This window comes from Lithobates pipiens, unplaced genomic scaffold (genome assembly GCF_037356315.1).
Source record: "Lithobates pipiens isolate NorthernLeopardFrog02 unplaced genomic scaffold, aLitPip1_a1.2 Scaffold_19, whole genome shotgun sequence".
Classification (NCBI taxonomy): Eukaryota; Metazoa; Chordata; class Amphibia; order Anura; family Ranidae; genus Lithobates; species Lithobates pipiens.
The window spans coordinates 403,203,442-403,225,080 of record NW_027507764.1 but is presented as its reverse complement, the minus strand read 5'-3'; the positions used below and the strand labels follow the sequence as shown (position 1 = coordinate 403,225,080).

The following is a 21,639-nucleotide window of genomic DNA, read 5'->3' as shown; positions in this document are numbered from 1 at the left end:
GTGTGTGCTAACATGGAAGAATAACTGGGAGACTGTAACAGAACATTGTCATCCTAATAAAGGAAGTGCTCAAACAAGGACCTTCATGGCAGGCTCACCATATATTTAAAAAAAGAAAACTAGAAATTTAAAAACATCAAAAATTATAAAAAAAAAAAAAAAAAAAAAACTATATTAACATGCGCCTTTCTTCACTGTATTAAAAATGTGTTTAGTTTATTTCCCATTTAGAAAGAATTCACATTGCCTTCTGACTCCCTGGGACACTGGGACAGGAACTGAGAGAAAATCTCCCCAAAGGGAAAGAGGCAGCCAAAGAAACCTGGGAGTTGTTCTACCTCTCCCTTACTCTACTAAAAACAAAAGAAAATATTTGGTTGGAGTAGGGATTTAAAAGACAAATAAAGCATTTTATTCAAATGAACCCTATAGCTTATCATTACAAGAGATTTGCACATTTACGCCACATGCAAACGGGTTTCTTGCAAACGCGGTTTATCCTGGCAGGAGAAGGTCAGCATTCTAAAAGCACCTAAGCTGCATTTTTCTAAATAGTCTAGGGCAGCCTTTCTCAACCAGTGTGCCGTGGCACGCTGGTGTGCCGTCAGAGGTACTCAGGTGTGCCGCGGGATCAGGGGAGAGAAGGACTGTCAGATGAGCCCGATCTCCCGATCCCCTGCTAAAATGTACATCAGCACTGTGAGAAGAACCGTCAACCTCAGCAAAGCAAAAGTAAAGTACAAGGTAGTGTGCTATGCTCTCTGCTTCCCCCTACAGTGCATTACCCGGCTGAATGAGGAAAATGGAAAGGTACTGTGCTAGAAGCTAGATTTGTATTAAAAAGCCTTTATACACGTGTCTGTGTGTGCGAGTGCCCACGCGTCTGTGTGTGCAGGGCTGGTGCAAGGATTTTTGACACCCTAGGCAAAACCTCATTTTGGCGCCCCCCTGACTCCACCCCTTTTCCCTGCCCATGTATATGGTTATGGTGGGGGGAGATTTTTGCGGTAGCTCTACACCTGTGCCTCTGGACCCGGCCTGAAGACAAATATTGGCGGCACCAGCTCGCTTCCTTTGCATCAGCCATGGTACACAGGTATATGGACAGGCTAACTGTGTAACTGCCTGTCCGTACGAGCAGACAGATGCACTGACAATGACTAAAATAATAATAAATGCACATTTTTTTACCTTTTTGCAAAAAGATCTGCATTTATTATTTTTTCACAAAGGTGAACTTGAACTGCACTTTCACCTTTGATACTGTATGGAGGGACTTGGGAGCAGAGCGGATGCTTGTTAGTTGCTGAGGGAGAGAGGGAGTAGGAACACCAGCGGACGGGCGCCCTAGGCGGCTGCCTAGTTTGACCCTGCACACCTCAAATCACCCCAATTCCTGTATTTTCAGCACCTCAGATCACCCCAATTGCTTCATCAATCCCCTGAATGCCTGTTCCCCGCTGCACCCCACCCCCCTCACAACTCTGTTTATCTCTGTACCCTCCCTGCACCTCTGTAGCCTCCCCACACTTCTGTTTATCTTTTGTACCCCCCCACCTGTGTTCCCCTCTAACCTCCTCCCCCCCACACATATGTTCCCCTCTGTCCCCCCCACACATATGTTCCCCTCTGTCCCCCCCACACATATGTTCCCCTCTGTCCCCCCCCACACATATGTTCCCCTCTGCCCCCACATATGTTCCCCTCTGTCCCCCTCCCCCACATATGTTCCCCTCTGTCCCCCCCACACATATGTTCCCCTCTGTCCCCCCCACACATATGTTCCCCTCTGCCCCCCCACACACATATGTTCCCCTCTGCCCCCCCACACACATATGTTCCCCTCTGCCCCCCCACACACATATGTTCCCCTCTGCCCCCCCACTCACATATGTTCCCCTCTGCCCCCACATATGTTCCCCTCTGTCCCCCTCCCCCACATATGTTCCCCTCTACCCCCCCACACACATATGTTCCCCTCTGCCCCCCCACACACATATGTTCCCCCCTGCCCCCCCACACACATATGTTCCCCTCTGCCCCCCCACACACATATGTTCCCCTCTGTCCCCCTCACACACATATGTTCCCCTCTGCCCCCCCACACACATATGTTCCCCTCTGCCCCCACATATGTTCCCCTCTGTCCCCCTCCCCCACATATGTTCCCCTCTGCCCCCACGTATGTTCCCCTCTGTCCCCCTCCCCCACATATGTTCCCCTCTGTCCCCCTCCCCCACATATGTTCCCCTCTGCCCCCACGTATGTTCCCCTCTGTCCCCCTCCCCCACATATGTTCCCCTCTGTCCCCCTCCCACACATATGTTTCCCTCTGCCCCCATGTATGTTCCCCTCTGTCCCCCTCCCACACACATATGTTCCCCTCTGTCCCCACATATGTTCCCCTCTGTCCCCCTCCCCCACATATGTTCCCCTCTGTCCCCCTCCCACACACATATGTTCTCCTCTGCCCCCACATATGTTCCTCTGCCCCCCCCCCCCACACACATATGTTCCCCTCTGCCCCCCCACTCACATATGTTCCCCTCTGTCCCCCCCCCCACACATATGTTCCCCTCTGTCCCCACATATGTTCCTCTGTCCCCCCCACACACATATGTTCCCCTCTGCCCCCCCACTCACATATGTTCCCCTCTGTCCCCACATATGTTCCCCTCTGTCCCCCTCCCCCACATATGTTCCCCTCTGTCCCCCTCCCACACACATATGTTCTCCTCTGCCCCCACATATGTTCCCCTCTGTCCCCCTCCCCCACATATGTTCCCCTCTGTCCCCCTCCCACACACATATGTTCCCCTCTGTCCCCACATATGTTCCTCTGTCCCCCCCCCACACACATATGTTCTCCTCTGCCCCCCCACCCACATATGTTCCCCTCTGCCCCCCCCCCCCACACATATGTTCCCCTCTGTCCCCCTCCCACACACATATGTTCCCTTCTGTCCCCCCCACACACATATGTTCCCCTCTGCCCCCCCCCCCCCCACACACAATTTGTTTCCCTCTGTAACCTCCTCCCCCACATACACTAATATGTTTTCCTCTGCACCCCCCCCAACCCCTTCCCCCACATATCTTTTCTCCTCTGCCACCCCCCCCCCCAAAGCACTTCAGTTCTTCTCTGCGCCCACCCCCCCACACCTCTGTCCCCCTCTGTACATAATACAATATAAACCAGCCAGCAGAATTATTATTTTTTTTTAATTCAGGTTACTGTTTTTCCACTACCTGTCTGTGGCTCTGGTAACCTCGCTGAGAAGAGCGGCGCTGCAGTCTGTTCTCACAAACGATCCTGATGGTCCAGGGGGAGGAGGGCAGTGAAATGGCGCCAATCCCGAACCTATATGCAGCCGGGCTTCCATCTCATCTGCCCCGGCCGGTTCTATGTATCCTGCTGGCAAGCAATCCAAAGCTGGCTGACGCTGCTCTTTTCCCGGGCTCTCTCCCCTCCTCTTCTCACTGCCGCCGCTAGGGAAGATCAGAGACGGTGACGATGTGACCGAGGTCACACTCACTGGCACTACACTATGATCATCAGGAGAGCGCAGCGGCACAGGGGATGTTTCCTTTCCTTAATGGATACAGTACCCCGCCGCCGCTGCACTGGCGCCTCTGATGCTGTATGGAGGGACTCGAGAGCAGAGCGGCAGTTGCTGAGGGAGAGAGGGAGTAGGAACACCAGTGGCCGGGCGCCCTAGGCGGCAGTGCGCCCTAGGCGCCTGCCTAGTTCGCCTAGTGGTAGCACCGGCCCTGTGTGTGTGCGAGTGCCCACGCGTCTGTGTGTGCGAGTGCCCACGTGTCTGTGTGTGCGAGTGCCCACGCGTCTGTGTGTGTATTTTACTTTTAATTCTGATCCCCCCCCCCAATTCCTGTACCATCAGAACTAATTTTGTAGGGCTTGTTTGTGATAGCAGCAAGGACTGCTGCTCCTCTGAAAAGCAATCCATGCACAGACTGATTTTCATAGGCATTTGACAGGTGGTAAAGAGGCATTATGTTGCCTCCCCACCACCTGTTTTAATACAGCATCACTACACCACAACCGTGCAATGCAGACAGTTGCAGGGTACTTGCAGTGCATCCCCATTCACCCTGGGTATACCTCCAGCTGCAGCCAGAGCATGTGTACACCCCCAGCTGCTGCCTCCACGGCTAAAGGGGGAGAAGTTGGGAGTGGTAAATACAGCTTAACCCAACCATGTGGTTTTACCGCCCCTCCAACCTGACATGCGAACAAGCACTTGGTTCACATCTGTGTGGCTGTGTTCTGCGTGTAGGGCAGCCCGTTCATTCCAATGGGCTTCCCTACCCACAAAAATGTAGGGAAAGGTTCCCGACCTTTTTTTTTTTTTTTAATTGCACTGCACCAAAAGCACCCCACGTTTCCCAATGTGTGGGGTACCATTAAGATTTCATGGCACCCCTAAAGAGCAGAGCATTTGTCTGTGTGTCAGGAACGAGTGCGATTTTGCACGTGTTCCGCGACACACAGTAACGTGAACCAAGCCTTGGACGGGGGTGCCTCAAGACTGAAAATACTTTTTATGGGTGCCCGAGTGGAAAAAAGTTGAAAAACACTGGCCTAGGGTAGTTTATCAGAGTTAGGGAGTTTATTTCATTCGCCAGAATTTAAATTTATTCTGGCCATTAAAATAAACAAACGCTGAAGTGCTAAATGCGCCTGTTTGTGTGTGTTGAACAGCATTCTTTGTGGTCAGAATTCCCTTCCTGATTTTAGGGCGTCCCGAAAAGTCTATGAACTCATCTGCTGATAAAGTGCTAAAAACATCCATGTGTATATGGACACATAGGATAATACAGCAGAAAAAACCCCCCCCAAAAAAAACACCTAAACTCACAAAAACTTGAGTTTAACAGCAGCATGCATGAGGCCTCAATGGTTGAGTTTGCCTTTTTTGTCTGGGTTTCAGTTTTAACATTACAATATCACTGGCTGGTTGTATATTGGGGCTAGAATATGAAATCAGTCATCTGACATGTAGCTGTAGATAAACACACAAAAAAGGAGGGAATATTACAATCAACATCCACATTAGGCATATTATTCTAGTCAGCAATATACGTCAGCTTCTGGCTTCTGATTTTTCTTCATTTTACTTTTTACTTTCTACTGAGTTACTGATCCAGTCAATATTATAAACTGACATGGGTTCTAATCCTTCCCTACTTTATATAAAACAAAAAATTATTTTGGTAAAACACTTGAATGCCTGCATAAAAGAATTCATTAACGTAGCAAGTTCAGTTGTTATGGGAATAAAGTCAACCCATTGCAACCTTTGACAATTAAAGAGTGCATAATGAAAACTCGTTACCAGGAATGAAAACATGTCCAAAAAAACCTAGTATATCCAGAGATACAGATCACTAAACTGCATGCAATCTTGTCTTCACCTGTAAAAGTGCAGCAAAGACCCACCCCTGAGGTTCCCTTTTGGTCTAATATTACAACGTATGGTCTGTCTGATCAACAATGAGGCAGTGGCAATCTCAGTTTTCACAAAAAAAAAGCCAATATTTTGATATAAGCTCATCTGTCAATATCTCTGGGTCGAAAATTTAACTTGAAATATGGTTCAGTGAAAGTAACCCGTGCAATATATTTTTTTCATCACCATTTCCCATAATTGGTATACAAGAGCTATGTCACATGTCAAAAGGATCTGTATTTCAGTCTTGTGATCTCCACTGTTCTGGCATACAACATAGGCCTGTCTAGCAGAGCTGCACAATTAAAAAATTGTGATTCGACCCCTCTGACGATCTCTATTAGAAAATTTGCAGATTCTTTCATATAACAAGCGGAGAGACTTATCTGCCCACTCAGCTGTCAAAAGAAAACATCCTGGCAGTCTGCCAAGTTTTTAAAAATGAAACATTGCAACTTTCTTCCTTCTGTGTGTACTTCTGTGTGTACAGAGAAAAATCCAGGCAGTCTGCCAAGTTTTTAAACAAAGTGTAAATGCAGGCAGATTAACCACTTAAAAAGTCTAAATCTTTTTCTGACACTTAAGTTAAAAATCTATATTTTTTTGCTAGAAAATTACTTGGAACCCCCAAACATTATATATATTTTAGCAGAGACCCTAGGGAATAAAATATCAATTGCTGCAATATTTTATGTCACACTGGATTTGCCCAGTGGTCTTTCAAACGCTTTTTTGGGGGGGAAAAAATACACTTCAATGAATAAAAAAAAAAAAAAGAAAAAAGAAAAAAAGAAAAAACAGTAGTTTTTTTTTTGTTTTCATGTTAAAGAGGATGTTACGCTGTGAGAATCGTGCTCTACCTTCTAAGCAGAAAATCGTGATTCTCATTTTAGCCAGAATCGTGCAGCTCTACTGTCCAGCTGGCCATAAGACCAATGTTTTCTCTGCTTTAGTTTGGTGACATTTACAGGTTTTGTCCCTCTCCCAGCTTGTGAATGGACAGTAACAGGAGAAGCAGCAAACTGATGAGCTCATCTCTGTCACTGTTTTCTCCTCCTATTAGCATACTCTTGTGCTGCTTTTTCTCCCTTAGAATGGTTGTAAAAAATGCATTTGAATGATGTATTAAAGATTAATGAGCTGAATTTATTTGGGTATTTTATATCTGGAGTTCAGCTTTAATTCATAAAGCACTTTCAGGGTCCTTCGTGACTTATTAGCCTTCAAATTGCAGTTATTCGTAATCTATCCCTATGCTATTCAGCCAAGATGAATGTGCATATTTGCTGCTACTTTGGGCTGGAAATTAACATGCGGTAACTCTGCCCTGCACCTGAGCCCCTAGTTTTATGATATTTTATCTCAATGTTAGCCAAAAATAACAGTAATAAATTTGAGTTGTGTTCTAATGGCACGATTCATGATAATCAGCCAGAACAAATGACCTGCCCTAAGGTTAATTTCACTATATGGAGAGATTTTGCGCATTTTGTATAAAATAATATTTTTCAATAAACACAGCAGCATAAGAAAGTGACTCAAAATGTTTTATACATTGACAGCTTCATTACAGTAGATGTGTTGTAATGCATTATGATACATTTCCAGGACAAATAATAGGCATAAACATGAGAAAACTAATTGTTTTCAATGAAGATCAGATCCACCAATTTGTGACGCATCAGTTCATTTAGGAAGCACGCACTTAATGCAATTCATCTGACAGGCATTTCAAATCAATGTCAAAACAGCATGGAAAACATTTTTTGTGACCAAGTAGTTAAAAAAAAAAAAAATGTCCTGCCAATGTGTACTTCAAGTGATACTAAAGTCTAAAAGTTTAAAGTTTTTTTTTCCTTTAAAATTAACAAACATGTCATACTTAGCTGCTCTGTGCAGTGTTTTTTTCACAGAGCAGCCCAGATCCTCCTCTCTGGCTCTCCTGGCCCCTCCCTCCTGTTGAGTGCCCCCACAGCAAGCAGCTTTCTATGGGGGCACCTGAGCTGAGCAGAAGCTGTGTGTCCATTCAGAAAAGCCACTGTTCAGGCCCCGCCCCCCTCTATCTCCTGATTGGCCAACTGACTGACAGCAGTGGGGGGGAGGGGGCAATAGCGCCAACTGCAGTGTCTCAGCCAATCAGGAAGGAGAGCCAAGGCACTCGTGTACATAGCTGGACAGCTCTGGGGCTCAGGTATTAGGTGGGCTGATGGGGACTGCTTCCAATAAAACAGTTATTCTGGTGGCTGTGTGTAAAGGTGGGTACAGAAATGAAAATTTGGCCAGTTTAGCAAGGACTGGGTAAATTTCAATCTACGTGTGGCCACTCTGGAAAGTTTTCCTCGTTAGGTGGGTACAGACAAATCGTTTGGTGGGTAAAGGCGGGTACAAACAAATCAAAATTTGGCCAGTTTAGCAAGGACTGGGTAAATTTTTTTTTTGTTTACAAAACGATTTTTATTGTGAAAAAGGTCAAGGTATAAAACAATTACAATGATGGTACAGGTAGATAAACAAATAACATTGAGAATCCATTCACACAGGGGCAACACGACTTCCAGTGAGACTTTGGGAGGCAACTTGGACACGACTTGAGTATGAATCACAGCACGACTTGAAGCAACTTACAAGGCAACTTGACGTTGCCTCCAAGACAGGGGACTTTGCCAGTGGCCAATCACATAATAATCAGCTCTGTGGGAGGGAGGGGTTTACCTAGAAAACTATTCTTACTTCCTGGAAAGTTGCTTCAGTTAAGACAGGGGATCCGACTTGGAGGCAACTTCCATTGAAATCAATAGGTACAAGTTGCCTTGAAGTCGGATTGAAGTAGTACAGGAACCTTTTCTGAAGTCGGAGCAACTTCAGTAGTGTACATTAAGATGGCTGTCATTCACTTACATTGATTTTATCATTTTGCGCGACTTGAGGCAACTTGGGATGACTTCAAGTCGGATCTAAAGTTGCCCCTGTGTGAATGGACTCTGATAGTGTGTGCTGTACCGGAAGTGTAAGAGGGTTATAGTTAGTCAGGTAAAATATAAAGAAGGAAATAAAAAAATTATGTACAGTGTTATGATCCGGTCAATCAAGAGTATTGGAGTGGGAGAACAAATAAAGGATGACAAACATATACATGTTTAGAAGGGGAGGGGGGCAGGAAACAAAACAAGGAAAAAAAAAGCCAAAATAATTTTTTTTTGATAGAGGGGCGTTGATTCATATAAAGTGTGGTGAATTCTTTCAGAAAGCTTGATGTGCTTCATGCGGTTAAGAATTTGTGGCCAAGGTACCGTAGTAGAGCGCAAGTTAAATGCTATGGCCCAATGAATAGAGCTGAGGAATGTATGGATTAGTCTTGTGTTAATCATGGGAACATCTTGTATAGGAAGGAATATGTAAGGAATAATTCTACCGGATATTTTTGCTATGACAGTGCTGGCTTTGTGCCATATGTTTTTTTAAGTGGGGACAATCCCAAAAGATATGTAGAAGTGTTCCCTGAGAGGGGCAACCCCTAAAGCAGAGTGGGGATAGTGAGGGATAAAATGAGTAAAGTTTGACAGGGGTGAGATACCATCTAGAAAGTAATTTGATGGCAGATTCTCTGATTGAGGTTGTTTTGGTACATTTATGTAAATTTGAGAAAATAGTATCCCATTGTTGAGGAGAAAATGAAGAATTTAAATCCGTTTCCCATTGTAGCATGGGGTATGATTTCTCAGGCATATTGGTTTCATTTAACCATTTGTATATTCTGGAGATTAAGCCCCTATCACGAGGAGAGGAGATACAAATTTGTTCAAATTGAGTATGGGGGGGGGGGGGGGGAGGTGGGTGGAGTGTAAGGTAATAGTATTTCTGATAGAATTGTCTTATTTTCTTATAGTTCTCTAGTTCGGTAGATGGGAAATCATTATTTGTTTGTAGACTGGAAAAAGTGAGGAAAGAATTATTGTGGGAGAGCGATTTAAAATGTTACTTTATGTAATTTCCAATACGTTAGGGAGTTTTGATCTTGAGCACTGCTTGGCGGGGAAAAACGAGGATCACCGAGAAAGGAAGCCAGGGGGGGAGTGTCAGAATAATTTGAACCTAGTGGTTTGTCTGTTCCATAGTTGAAGGTTATGAGTGACAATAAGGTGTAATTTGCTTAATTTTGGTGGTGGGATTGATTTGGACCAAAGGAGTCCTTGTAAATTGAGGGGTAGGATGGATTCTTCCTCAAAACAGAGCCAAAGGATTGGGAGGGAAGGGTTGTACCATTGGGCTAATTGGGTGAGTCTGGACGAGAGATAATAAAGCCAAATGTTGGGGATGCCGAGGCCTCCTTTTAATTGGGGTCTAAACATAAGGGAATAGCTAAATCTGGGCCTCTTGTTTAGCCAAATAAATTTATTGATATCTCTCTGTAAGGAGTCTAGTGTTTTTTTCGATAGAGTGAGAGGAAGGGCTCTACAAAAAAAAAAAAAAAAAGTTTTGGTAGTATAATTTTTAAAGCCACTATTCTGCCTGAGAATGATATCTGATATGATGACCAAAGTTTAAGTAGATTTTTAATGTTGTCGATTAAGGGAGGGTAGTTTGCTTGGTATAATGATGTATATAATGGAGCGATCTGGATACCTAGATATCTAAACAAATCCGTACTCCAATTGAATGGGAATTTATCTTTAAGTGCAGATATTAGGGCTGGGGGAATATTGATTGGTAAAGCCGAGCATTTAGATAAATTTACACACAGACCCATCAGGTCATAAAAGATGTCAAGGGTTTTGGTTAGATTAGGAGATGAGAGGGTCAGTTATAAATAGAAGCACATCATCAGCATAAAGACTTAGTTTGTATTCTCTAGATCGTTTATAGTATCCTGTGATGTTTAAGTTGTTTCTAATAGCACAGGCTAGGGGTTCTATCGCGAGCACTATAAGGGGAGAGGGGACAACCCTGTCTGGTGCCTTTGGTCAGGGGGAAGAAGTCCAAGTTTTTGCCTGGGAGTTTTATGCGTGTTTGTGGGTTATGATAGAGAGCCTTAAAGCCATGTAAGAAGTTATTGTTAATGCCAAATTTGGGGAGCAAAGTGTCAAGCTATGACCAGGAAACGCCATCGAAAGCTTTGTGTATATCAAGGCTAAGTAGTAATGTAGGTATGTTGGAGTCTTGAATTATGTTTGAGGTCAATCGTATGTTGTCAGTTATTTGTCCATTTGGAATAAAGCCCGTTTGATTGGGATCTACTAATGGAGAGATGACCGCAGATAATCTGCCAGCATACGGCCAAATATTTTTAAATCGTTGTCAATAACTGATATTGGGCAGTAGTTTTGGGGGATGGTGTGGTCTTTGGTTTGGGGAGAAGGGACATGTTAGCTAATAGCATTTCAGATGGAAAATGGTCACCTTGCAAGATATTATTGTATAGTTTAGTAAGGTGTGGTGTAATAGTAGAGGCAACTTTTTTATAATAGGATGTAGAAAAGCCATCTGGGCCAGGAGCTGTGGAAATCTTTAATGTTCTAATGATGTTGTTGATTTCAATGTCAGTACATAAGGCATTGAGAGATTCAATTTGTTCCTTAGAGAGAGTGGGTAGTGTGATGTCACCAAGCCAGTCTAAAGCCGCGTACACACGGGCGGACTGTCTGGCCTACTTAGTCCGCCGAAACACATTTGAGCGGACAGTCCGCTCGTGTGTGGGCTTCAGCGGACTTTTTCAGCGTGCAGTCTGGTGGACTAAGTATTTCGGAATGTTGGAAATACTGTCCGCTGGACTCGCATTTCGGCGGACAATCCGCCCGTGTGTGTGCCAGTCCGCCGTACTTTTGAAATGAGCGGACTTTTCCCGCGCGGCCCCCCCACCCCAAAGCACCTTGTCCCCATGTTGATGAGGACAAGGGCCTCTTCCCAACAACCCTGGCCGTTGGTTGTCGGGGTCTGCGGGCGGGGGACTTATCGGAATCCGGGAGCCCCCTTTAATAAGGGGGCCCCCAGATACCGGCCCCCCACCCTATGTGAATGAGTATGGGGTACAATGTACCCCTACCCATTCACCTGTAAAATAAAAGTACCAAAAAAAAACACAACACAGGGTTAAAATATTTTATTGCACAGCTCCGGGGGTCTTCCGTCTTCGGGGGTCTTCTCGCCGGACTCCTCCGCTATCTTCTTGTAGCTCTTTTGCTAGCGGAGGAGTCCGGCTTTCTTCCTCGCCGCCGCCGGCCTCTTCTCCCGACTTCGGGGGTCTTGTCCCCCTCTTCGGTTCTTCTGCCGGGCCACCGCGCCTTCTTATAGCTCTTTTACAGGCGGTGGCCCGGTCTTCTGTCGCCGCCGCCGCCGCCTTCCGTTCTTGTTCTTGTTCTTCTTCTTCTTCTTCTCCATGAGATGTTGCCTCGATGCTCTCTCCGGCCGGAATGCCAGGGACGCACTGCGCGGCCACTTATATAGGGACAATGGGGCGGTGTCACATGGCTTTATGTCACATGGGTTGGTCACATGGGTTGATGTCACATGGGGACTATGACATCGTAAGGGGGCGGGGTCACCATGTGACCAACCCATGTGACATAAAGCCATGTGACACCGCCCCATTGTCCCTATATAAGTGGCAGCGGAGCGCGTCCCTGGCATTCCGGCCGGAGAGAGCGTCGAGGCAACATCTCCTGTTGAAGAACAAGAACGGAAGGCGGCGGCGACAGAAGACCGGGCCACCGCCTGTAAAAGAGCTATAAGAAGGCGCGGTGGCCCGGCAGAAGAACCGAAGAGGGGGACAAGACCCCCGAAGTCGGGAGAAGAGGCCGGCGGCGGCGAGGAAGAAAGCCGGACTCCTCCGCTAGCAAAAGAGCTACAAGAAGATAGCGGAGGAGTCCGGCGAGAAGACCCCCGAAGACGGAAGACCCCCGGAGCTGTGCAATAAAATATTTTAACCCTGTGTTGTGTTTTTTTTGTACTTTTTTTCACAGGTGAATGGGTAGGGGTACATTGTACCCCATACTCATTCACATAGGGTGGGGGGCCGGTATCCGGGGGCCCCCTTATTAAAGGGGGCTCCCGGATTCCGATAAGCCCCCCGCCCGTAGACCCCGACAACCAACGGCCAGGGTTGTCGGGAAGAGGCCCTTGTCCTCATCAAAATGGGGACAAGGTGCTTTGGGGGTGGGGGGGCCGCGCGGCCCCCCTTCGGCGAGGCACCCCCCCATGTTGAGGGCACGTGGCCTGGTACGGCTCAGGAGGGGGGGCGCTCGCTCGCCCCCCTTTCCTGGCCGGCCAGGTAGCGTGCTCAGACAAGGGTCTGTTGTGGACTTGGGGGGGACCCCCACGCCGATTTTTTTCGGCGTTGGGGTTCCCCTTTAAGTCCATACCAGGCGGCGGGGCCAGCGACGTCTCCTTCGCGGGCCCCACCTACCTGGAGACGCGCTCGAAATGAGCGGACTTTCCTCCGCGTGTGTGGGCGAGTCCGTTCATTTCAAAAGTAGGGCGGATAGTATGGCGGACTTAGTCCGCCGTATTAGTCCGCTCAAAAAGTGCCGTGTGTGGGCAAGTCCGTTCATTCGAAAGTATGATGGACTGTCCGTCGGATTGTCTGACGGACTAAGTTGGCCAGACAGTCCGCCACGTGTGTACGCGGCTTAAGGAGGATTGTTTAGGGGAGGATTGTGGCACAGAAAGGAGATTTTTTATAGAAGTCTAGAAACAATTTCATGACCTCCTTAGGATGAGACACTGTTTCCAGATATGTTCCTTAATTGGTATGTGTGGGGTGGTTTTATTGATTGATTCAATTTTCTAGCGAACATGGTGGAATATGAATTGCTGTGAAGTAAAAATCTAGCTTTGGACCATCTGAGGGCTTTTTCTGTGTCCGATGTTAATACAGTGTCTAGGGTAGTACGTTTCTCATGAATTTGTTTCAGGAGGTCGCTAGATGGGTTTTGGTTGTTTCTATGATATAATTGATCTAGATCTTTTGTGAGGGACCTAATGTCTGCGAGTTTGGACTTATTTTTGATGGAGGCGATGTTTATCAGATGGCCTCTCATCACTGCCTTATGTGTCATCCATATATTTGTAGGAGACATGTCGGGTGTTACGTTGTGAGCAAAATATTGCTCCAGGTGAGATAATATTTGTTGGTTACTCAACGGATCCGTGAGCAAGGAATCATTCAATCGCCAAGAGTGTGTTGTATTGGCTAGACCAATGTGTGAGGTGTCAAAGGAAACTATGTGGCGATCAGACCAAGGACAAGTATGGATATCTGCCTTAGAGGAATTGGCGAGTAAGACTGGGGTGCAAAAGATATAATCCAGTCGGGCGAAGCTGTTGTGTGGGTGGGAATAAAATGTGTAGGATTTGACGCCTATGTTGTGGGTTCTCCAAGTATCTACTAATTGATGGTTATATAGTGATCTGTTCAGAGATTTGGGGAAAGCTTTAGAGGATGGGACAACTCTACTTCTGTCCAGGGACGAATGGGCCGCTAAATTAAAAACCACCACCTACAGTTATATGCGTGGAATGATAATTGTCTAAAATGTCGAAAAATTTGTTTTAGAAATTTGAATGGGCATCATTCGGGGGATAAACAGAGGCAATAGTGACGGAACAACCTTTAATTGTACCTTTCAAAATGAAATAACGACTGTCTGGGTCTTTATAAATATTCTGGATCTCCAAGACTACCGAGTTCCTAATGAATATGGCGGCTCCCCTACATTTTGTGTTGTAGGTAGTACAATAAAACTGTCTGAAACATTTACCAAAGAATTTAGGGTGTTTGTCTGTGGCAAAGTGGGTTTCTTGCATCAAGATTATATCTGCACCCAATCTTTTATAAAGGCTTTCTTTCTCTTGTGAGGTGAATTAATGCCCTGGGCATTGTGAGAAATCACCCTGAGGCCCATCGCAGAGGTGTAAGAAGGTTACATTGGTTATGGGGTAGAGGCGATGGATCCCAAGGCCCAGGGTAGGGTATATGGGAGAGTTGGTGGGGTGTTGGTAGTGTGGCTGACATCCCAAACATTAGAAGTAAAAAGTTTCCCCGAGAGGGAGAAAAAATTGGTGAACCCTGTATTGCCGACCGTATTTTCAAAAATACCATGTCTCAAATTATTCAACAACTTCATGCTTATGCATTTTCTAACAGATAACATATTGGAACTATACCAGTGAACACTGTAGGATGGGGTAGTTGAATTATAGAACCCCAGAAATAATCAACGTCTAGAAAGTGAAAGTGCTAAAGAGTACAATATTGCACCATCATAAATCCTGAAGTAAAATAGAGAAAATTTGTTTAACCTTTTCAAAAATATGTAAAAATAGAATATTTTAGTGTGATTATAAGAAATATTAATAACCCGGGGGTCAGCGTGAGGAGCACTAGCTGACCAAGAAAAATATTGTTGTGGACAAAAATGTCCGTTACTCACAAATGGAGCATCCACCCATAAAATAATGGATAGCAGGATCAGTCGTAGAATTGTATCCACTAGTTGAACCATGCTTTAGGAGTCCTTTGTGAGTAGGGAAACAAACTAGCAGAGGCGGAGCAGAACAGCCTCAGCGAGGATATTATAAACAAAAAATATAAGAGCATGTTGTGGTATGTTGGAAAGGAAAAGGAGGAAGGGAAAAGAAAAAAAAAAAAAAGGGGGGGGGGAGAGGGGTAAGGAGTATAAGATCACATGGGATCATGAGGAAGAAATTATGTAATACCAACTAGGGGTGCAACGTATCGTCACCGATCCGTGATCCGAACGGGTGACCCCGCTTGGATCGGCACATGCCGCGCTCCGCGGAGCGCTCCACGGTCTCGGCCTTAAGAAAGGCCGCGGCTTCGGCCTAGCTCCGAAGCGATGGCTATCTTTCTACACCCAGGCTGTTTACACTGTGATTGCTCCGATGGAGCGATCACTTGTAAACAAACCGGCGTCATGCAATGACGCCGGTTCCTCTCTCCCCTCTCTGTACTAACCTGTACAGTGGAGGGGAGAGATCCAGAGATGGAAGCAGCCATCCCAGCAATACCCTGGCAATACTCTGCCGTACCCTGCCCAGCCCATACTCTGCCGTGCCATACCCAGCCAATACTCTGCCGTACCCAGCCAATACTCAGCCAATATTACAGTGGGGGAGATTGTGGATATTACAGTGGGGAGTATATGGTGGTGGAATTTTAACAGGCTTTTGCAAATAAATTATTATTTGCTGATCCGAAAAATGATCTGATCCGTGACTCTGATCCGAGGAACGATCCGATAGTTTTTTGATCCGTGGCACCCCCAATACAAACCCAATACCTCATGAAGGTGTAGAACCATTAAGTATTAAATATAAAATGTCAACTTTAGCACTTGCATTTTAAGTACCATACAAATTGTTCTTAGGATCATGTGAAAGGTCAAACCAAAAAAATAAAGAAAGAAAAGGGGGGGGGGGATAAAGTTTCAGCCGCCGCTAAGAGATATGGCATCAGGCATCCAAATTTCTAAATGACAGGCGCCATCTTCCTTGTCCTCGACGAGTAGCCGGGGTGGCCCAGATAGGTGAAGTGTGAGGAGTGGTGGGGGGGGGGGGGGGGGGTCTTGCGATTGTGCCCGGATCAAATGGTGAACTGCATCACGTCTCGCATGCGTCCCCCCCAAAAAAAAAATTGATTCTGACTTTAGTACATCATATCCTGTCCCATGGTATATCCTGTTTTAAGGTCGTTGTGTAGCTACATGTTGCGTGATGGGGTGTACACGGGACCAGAAATGCGAGGAGCAACAATGCTAAAAGTGGTGGGACTCAAATACGGGCCGCGGGGGGGGTGACAATATAATTATGCAGTACTAGAGTCACTTTGAAGGTGAATCCAGCACGTTTGGGTGTAGTAATCTGGGCTGCTGCACTGGGATGTTGGGACAGGGATGATATAAAGGGGTAAATCCCCTAGAGTCATGGCCTGGGTGAGATTCCAACTGGGGGAGTGTGTCTGAGTTGTGGAGGGGTCAGAATTTGGGTATGGGGGGGGACAGAGATGTTGCTGGGTGGCTTAAGGTATACTAAGATGGCAGCCGCTCACCTCTGTCACTGAAGCACCTATTCAGGTAATGTTTCTCCCCTAGGTCTGGAAGGTGATGAGCTGCCGGTGCGTGGAGACACCTGCCGGTGCGTATGAAGAGGGCAGCCGCTAGTCCTGGGTTGAGGTGATACAGTGGATGGTCAAATAGGCTGCAAGATGGCGGCCGGGCCTCGGAGTTAGGCCACAGAACGAGCGGACGGCTGAGGGACCACAAATCCAAGCCCTGCTGTTAGTCGGCGGGCACCTCAGCCGGTGGTTAAGATCACGGTCACCGCTAGTCTAGCCGGCAACAGGAGATGATCGCTGCAGGTCCGGAGGCCTCGTAGGCCACAAGATGGTGGCCGGGCCTCGGAGTTAGGCCGCAGAGCGAGCAGACGGCCGGGGGGGGGCACAAATCCAAACCCCGCCGCTGGTCCGCAGGCACCTCCTCCGGCTGTTAAGATTAAGATTAGTCCAACCAGCGGCAGGAGATAATCTCGGGAGGCCCGGAGGCCTCGTAGGCCGCAAGATGGCGGCCGACACACTGAGTATGGAGCAGGCCGCGGGACAGAATACAGCACTGGCGGATGGCCGGGACTGTCCAAATATGCAAAAAGCAGCTCAGGGGGAGCCCAGCAGATTATGTGGAGGAATTTTTGGTATTCAACCAAACAGATGGTGCTGGATGGCTGTGGATAATGTGAGGGAGAACTGAGCTCATCAACAGTGCGTCTATCCTCTTCCGGACACGACCCCCCCAGACTGGGTAAATTGTAATCTATGTGTGGCCACTCTGGAAAATTTTCCTCGTTAGGTGGGTAAAGGTGGGTACAAACAAATCATTTGGCGGTCAAAGGTGGGTACAGACCAATCAAAATTTGGCCAGTTCAGCAAGGACTTGGTAAATTTCGATCTGTCTGCGGCCACTCTGGAAAACTTTCATCATTTAGTGGTTGCGGCCAACTGGAAAGACACATATGGGAAAAAAATTTTTTGTAAAAATACGTGACATGGTTTTAATGATTTTCATTTTGGCTTTAGACAGCCAAGCACAAGTCAAATTCCTCTTCACTTCTGGCTGTGTAAGTATTTCTAGTCTTGGGGGATGGTTTAAAAAGACCATGTGGGTGCACTGCACATGCGCAGCCAGCAGCACAGTGGGTTTTGGCTGGAGAGGATGAAAACTAAAGCATGGATTGGAGCAGATGCGGCTGTCTTTTTGAAGTAAAGAAGCAGCTGGGGTCGGGGAAATTTCTTTGGTGCTTGTATACACTGGTCTGCACACTAAAATTAGTGTGGGTGCATTTACTTTTTTTTTTTTTTTTTTTATTGGAATGTCACAAGCTAAGCTACAGTGTATAGAAACAGATGAATAAAAACTTCAGGGGAGTCCCAGTGCAGTGCAGAAAATACAGGCATTTTTCCACACCTCTCCACTCTGTTGTATAGACAGGATACATAGAAAACAAACATTTTCTGTGTTCTTTTGCAGAGACTTGTGGTTTTCAAGTGCGGAAAAATGCAGGTCTCCACACATATAGTGTAAACAAGCCAACGTCTCTACTTTAGTGGTCAAGTCAAGCCCAGCCTTGTCCCCAGCCTCCAGAGCATTTCTATAGATCAGGGAGGTTGCCCAATAAATAAAAGGATCAAAAAAGACTTGGGAGGCAGGCGTAAGCTGGACTTTTACAAGAAATGTTGAGATTTACATGACTGTCTATCTGTATATGTTTTGATCTGTTTTATACTGATAGTAACCTCTGTTTATACAGTATATAAACAAAGCAATTTATTGGGAAACGTTCCTTAGAATTCCAACATGTCTCCACATGCCAAACAGTGTGCAAGACAAATCCATGTACAGATTTTAAACAGGTACAAGAATCAGAGACAGGCACTGTGTGTCAAGGTGCACAGAGACCAGAGCCTTCATACGGTTGTTAACAGTGTCCTTACCAACCAATAACAGTTGGGGAGGGAAGGTGGTCTACACATTGTACAGAAACACGCACTTTGCCTGTCTCTGTAAGCAAATTTAGGGCCATTTCCCACAGTGTGGCCTTTTTACGCACTGAAAGAATGGCAATCAGGGATAGGACACTCAGAAAACATTTGTTTTTGATGTGTCCTAATCACACCGAAGTGCAGCTCGGAGCTGTGTTGCAGTAATCTATGATAAAATGCAGAGATGCTGCATTTTATTGCAGTGAACTGGGCAGGATCGCATGTCACTACAGCAGTAGCAAAAAATGGTGAGAGCACGCCACACTGCCTCCTACCACTGGCTCAGTGCAGCGAGAGTGGACAGCTGCTGCACACTAAACCGCTGTGGTTTAGTGTGAGACGGGTGTCCAGTTCAATGTGAAGGGGCTCTTACAGTTGGTCCCAATTACCTTCAGTTTCGCCATCTACGAACTGAAGGCAATTATTTTTGAATTTGGTGCAGTAATACCTCCACTTTGTAAAATTGCCACTATGAAGAACTACCTGAATCTGCTGCAAGTGCCGGTAAAGCTACTGAAATGGGCTAGGAGGGATTTTTTGAATCTAGCGCAGGCCATTTTAAATGACCACACTGCCAGAAAGGTGTCACTAGGAATATATTGAATTTCCCCGAAAGTAGAGCTTCATGATTCTGGCCAAAATGAGAATCACGATTTTTTTTGCTTAGAATAAAAAGATTACAATTCTGTCACAATTCTCACGACGTAAAATCTTTCACATTATACAAAAAAAATGGGCTAACTTTCATTTTATTTTTTTTTTTAAATTCAGTAAAGTATTTTTTTCAAAACAAAATTGCATTTGAAAAATCGCTGCATAAATACAGTGTGACATAAAATATTGCAACAACTACCATTTCATTCTCTATGGTGGCTACTAAAAAAATATATATGTTTGGGGGTTCTAAGAAATTTTGTAGCAACAAAAAAAATATTAACTTGAAACCAACAAATGTCAGAAAAAGGTTTAGTGTTTAAGTGGTTAAACTTTTTTCACTTATGGCCCGTACACACGATCCGAATATGGTATGACCGATCGTTCGACCGTTTACCCTTAATAGTAGCAAGTAGAAATTGAATAACTAAATAAAGTCAAATTCTCGTACAACAGAAAAAAAATAAAAAATCGGAAGTGATGTCATGTGTTGTAATGGATTTGTATTGAATTTTCGGTCGACAACTATACCGACTAAGCAAATCGTACGAGGAAAATTATCGTGCATGCCTGATCGAATAAGATCGGATGAGCGGTCGTGATCGGCTGTCGAAAGTAGTGTACACACGATCCGAAAATCATATGACGACCGTTTTCGTACAATAATCGGATCGTGTACACGGACACCATTACACACAAAGTCTATTCCATTGACAAATTGTTACAATGTTTATACTCAAGTTCAACATATAATGTTTTGTTTCTAGGCAGACTGCCCCCAGTTTTTCTAATCCTTTCTTTTGACTGCTGTGGCTTCAGAAGACCAGAGAGAATTCTTTGCATGGAAAGAATTGTGAAACACTTTAGTCAAGATTGCGATAACGATTCTTGACTATTAATTGTGCAGCTCTACCAGAAAAGTATTTTTCATCATGTGCTCAGTTGGATTTTCCCAGTTTCATGACAGGTCTACTTGACCATGAAAACTGGGCTTATGCAAACGAGAGAATTTAGTCTAATATCATAAATGTGCAGGCCCCATCTATAGAAGTTGTATATTTTCCTCATTTTATCTGAGAGGTGAGAGGTCACCTGAAGTCTCACAGCTGCTACTTTGCCAACTGCCTGACATCATGTAGATAACAACTGATAACTCTGAGTGTACAGTATTTTATAACACAGGTAAGCAATGTAATGGAATGTAAATAACTACAGGGCTCCTTGTTTGATAAGGTTATGGTTAATAAGGAGCTGGAAGACTGTTAGCCTTGGTTCACAACAGAGCGATGCAGGAACCAGCGCAATTACGGTACCGGTTCTTGCATTGCATATAACGCGCAGACAGTTCACGCTGACTTATGCAAACCACTGCGGGTGTCAATAGAAAGGCAACGACCCACCCAGATCAGTTCTCATATCGCAGTGCATTGCATTTGGTGTTGACAAAAAAAAAAACGGGTCATGCGCGATTTTGGTCCAAATACGATGGGAATTTAGCCATACAATCTATATGGCTAAATTTGCATTGCACAGACAATGCATGAGATTTACATAGCAGTGCGGTGAGAATCACATGCAATGTCTGACATTGCGCTGGTGTGAACCGGCACTTAAAGAGGAACTGCAGTCTGTTCACATAATTTGTAATAAAATCCATCTTTGCTATTCTGAAGCTTCCCTCCAACCACTTTGCATATTGTTTTACATATACTGCGATTCTGTACTTGCCAAATATGCTTCAGAATTCTCCCTCCACTGAGTCTGGCTGCGATCATTTTAACTGTGGGCAGCTGAAGCTGCTGCCTGTTCACTTTCTGGATTTACAGAGAGACACACCTTCAGCTCTGCAGCTCTCATTGGCCCTCTTATGTCTAATCCCCCCTTCCCTTCCTGGCAAACTCTCAGAGTGAGAGAGAGAGAGAGAGAGAGAGCTGTGCATGATGTCATAAGCCTTAGCTTTTTTCCAGACAAGAAACAGGCAATGGGTTGTATAAGGTATTTACTGGCTGAAAAAAAAAAATGTTACTATCCAAAAGGTAAAACAACAAGGGTAGAAAATTTTATAGACAGAAAATTGAAAAAAAAAAATAATGACTGAAGTTCCACTTTAAGCTGCCCATAGAAGCAAAATATAAGCAGAATAAATCTCAGATTTAAATAAGTTTAAAGAGGGAGTCCACCCGAAAATTTTTTATTAAAAGCCAGCAGCTATAAATACTACACCTGCTGACTGTTAATAAATGGACACTCACCTGTCCCAGGGTCCAGCAAAGTCGGCAGCCGAGGCTGATCGATCGCTCGGCTCTTGGCTGCTGCTGCCATTCTCGGTGAGGGAATCAGGAATTAAAGAGTTGCGGCTTCACTTTTCGGTTCCCTACTGAGCATGCGTGAGTCGCGCAGCGCAATGGGAATGGTCCACGCTGTCTCTGGGACCCGTGTGTGTCCCAGCAGACAGCGCGGGGAGACAGG

General features: G+C 45.5%; 1 protein-coding gene across 9 annotated transcripts in view; it reads right to left on the bottom strand.

Moving 5' to 3' along the window:
* SPIRE1 (spire type actin nucleation factor 1) overlaps positions 1-21,639 on the bottom strand; it is a 249,298-nt gene that overhangs the window by 65,918 nt on the left and 161,741 nt on the right. The window lies entirely within an intron of this gene.